We start from the raw sequence: 2,559 nt of genomic DNA on the forward strand, positions 1-2,559 counted from the left end.
AGCAAGTACCAAAGGCAATGTCAATGGTAAAGGCAAGAGCTGAGTGGAGGGTGCTGGGGAAGGAGGTCAGCTGGAGCTACTCCCATCATCAGCCTTTGCGTTCTTTGAAAATGTTTTTCAAGTGTAACCTGGGCTTTTTATTTGGAATTTTTAATTTAATCCCAGGAAAAAAAAAAAAAAAGCTGGTGATATTCAAGGATTTACCTAATTAACCACAAGCTTGAAGTCTCCTTCTTGCAGAAACTGACTGCTAGCAAAAATTACCCCTCTCTGGGGTTCTTGTACTTCTGAAGTTGCACATTAAATGCAGCTAAGTAGGTCACTTGAGATCCCAGGTTTGGTACATACAAATACCTCCACTGTCTGCAGGTAGCTTGGCATTGCCTCCTCTCCTGAGTGTCTCTGAGCTGCAGAGACAGCTCTTTCCTTGCCTGATCTCGCAAGATCTAGCTAATCTCATCTGCACCTAGCAGGAATCGGTTATGCGCAGCATCTTTGCACCAGAGCAAGGACTTCTAAACTTGGATTGGATGAGGCAGAATTTAGGAAATGTGCCTGCAGACAAGAGAGACACCCAGGGCAAGAATAACTCTGACGGGACCTGGAAAGCAGGCTAGTTATTCACAGGAAGCCTGCCGCTGGCTCTGGTCAGGGAGGAGGAAGTTAGGCCATGGGATGGTACGGTAAGCAGCGTTCCAGTGCTGACAGCTGGGAATAGCGCATGTCCCAAGCCCATGGAGCCTGCAAGCATTTTTGGCTGTCTCCTTCATCCCTCCTCCTCTAGTCTTTGCTCATCTCCTATTACTGATCTGCCCAGCTTCCCTCTGCTGCATGGGATGGCACGTGGAAGAGGAGGGTGCTGCCAGCCTTCAGCAGCAGCCACTGGGATCCTGCAGTGGCTGAAAACCAGTGTAAAGAAAATGCAACCCCCTCCCAAAAGTAAAACAAACTGCTTGGGGTACATCAAGTTTCCCTGGATGCCACTGTTTCCTGAACAGAAGTTAAAGTGCTGGAAGGCAAGTCAAGGTGGCGCAGACACAGCAGGTGGCGAAGGAGAAGGTCTTTGGCTTTGTAAGATGGGAGACCAGCTTATAGTGGTCTGAACCAGGTGACACCCGCAAAGCTGGAAGAAAGCAGCATAGCCAGGGGCTGTAGGAAAATCAGTAAGTTGAAATAAATATGATGGTTCTGAAAGTCATCACAAGCGGGCTGGGAATTGAATTTGCTGACTTATCTGCTCCTGATAAAGGAGAGACAAATCTAGAAGAGATGGTGCAATAGTGCATAGCAGCTGAACATCCCCCAAGTAACTGCTGTATTTCGGATGACTGTTTTTTGAGAAAGGAAGTGAATGCAATATTTTTCTTTTCATGTCTTGTGCAAGAGGACAGGAATGTGGGCATCAGTGTGACTCTCACGTATATGTAGGCACACACATACACGTGCTTGCATGGACTGCACAAAGATGTGCATATGCCCTATGCTCAAATAAGCTCAAAGATCATCTACTGCTGAGCTTTTCAGTTGCAGAGAAAAAAGAAACCTGGTCGCACAGATTTTGAGCTGTCTTAGGTTTTGGTCTTTTTTCACCTCCAGAACTGCAATGATAACTCAGGTGTTTTTTCGGAAACCCAAATGCCACTTGGTCTCTACTGATAGGCCATCTTTCCTAATCCTTCAAAAATACTTTGACGCTCACTGCATTAGTCCAATATTGTGCAGTACCACTCCATCAAAACTCATAGTGCAATGCTGAAAAATTGCAGGCAGCACCAAACTCTCTGCACTAATTATTTCCATTCGTGTAAGGGTCACTTCAGAACACAAAGTCTCCTGCGATGTTCAGGCTCCCAGTGTCGTGACAGCCTGGAAAAGACCAAATGCTGTGTTTTCTGAAGCTGGTTGCTGTAACATTGTCATCTGAGATTCACAGAGCACTTCGGATCTCATTGTCAGCACATCCCACAGACAGGAAGGTGCTGTCACGTCCTGGAGAAGGGCTGTATATCTAGGCTGGCTGCCCCACAGAGGGCTGACCCACCTCAAACCCTGCCAACTTTCTCAGCTCTCTTGGATTGCGTGGTCTTGAAATGACTTCAAGTCCAGTCTTCTGAATTCCCCTCTCTCAAGGTCATTGCTGGTTGGATCCTCCATGGGAGTCCTTACAAGGCTTAATGCAGCTCAGGTCGTTGCTGCCGTGACCTGGGTTTGAGCTGTTTGACAGTTTTGGGACAACCTTTGTAGCCCTCGGTCCCACAGCCACTAGAGCTGTGGTTGTGGTGGGGTTTGCTCAGGTAAGGGATTTGCTTGGGTCCTCCAAAAGGTAGGCAGAGTTAGCTCAATCAAATCAAATAATCAAGTACTATTTGATTAACAGCTTGACCCAAGCTGTTTGTGGCCTCTCTGACAGCCGGGGCCTGATCCAGCCTGTGCAACGGCACAACTGGGGCTTTGCACCATTCTTGTGCAAGGAGCCATGTGCCGCACGTGCAGGACGGAGCTACCCTGGCACCCAAACTGCCTCTGAGCTTTTTAAAGCCTCCGCTTAAATGTGAGCTA

The sequence above is a fragment of the Pygoscelis adeliae genome, unplaced genomic scaffold (assembly GCF_000699105.1).
Source record: "Pygoscelis adeliae isolate BGI_AS28 unplaced genomic scaffold, ASM69910v1 Scaffold67, whole genome shotgun sequence".
NCBI lineage: Eukaryota > Metazoa > Chordata > Aves > Sphenisciformes > Spheniscidae > Pygoscelis > Pygoscelis adeliae.